This window comes from Mandrillus leucophaeus, unplaced genomic scaffold (genome assembly GCF_000951045.1).
Source record: "Mandrillus leucophaeus isolate KB7577 unplaced genomic scaffold, Mleu.le_1.0 Scaffold1062, whole genome shotgun sequence".
Taxonomy (NCBI): Eukaryota; Metazoa; Chordata; class Mammalia; order Primates; family Cercopithecidae; genus Mandrillus; species Mandrillus leucophaeus.
In genome coordinates, this window is record NW_012098788.1 from 429,390 (window position 1) to 429,975 (window position 586).

The following is a 586-nucleotide window of genomic DNA, read 5'->3' on the forward strand; positions in this document are numbered from 1 at the left end:
AAATAAAATCCAGAAAGAAGCGTTCCAAGAAACTGCTCTCTGATGTGTGCATTCATTTCAGAGAATTAAAACTTACACCACGTTGCCCAGTTTGGAAACTCTGTCTGTGAGGAATCTGTGAAGATATATTAAGTGGCGCCCGGAGGCTTGTGGTGAGAAAAGAAACGTCTTCTGACAAAAACTGGAGAGAAGCTTTTGGAGTAACTACTTTGTGATGTGTGTATTCATCTCATAGAGTTAAATTATTCTTTGGATTGAGCAGTTTGAAATCAGTTTCTGTGAAACCAGAGAAAGGACATTTGGGGATGCTCTTAAGAATATGCTGAAAAAGAAATACACTCCAATAAAAAACAGAAGGAAACTTTCTCTGAAACTGCTCTAGGTCACGTGAAGTCCTCTCGCACAGTTAAGCTTCTGTCTTCAGTCAGCAGTATTCTAATACTGTTTTAGGTTAGTCAGCTAAGGGATACTAGGGAGTGCATTGAGGCTTTCAGTGAAAATGGAAATATCTTCAGATAGATACTGGAGAGAAGAATTCCGAGGAGCTGCTTTTTGACGTGTGCATTCCACTCACAGAGTTATACTT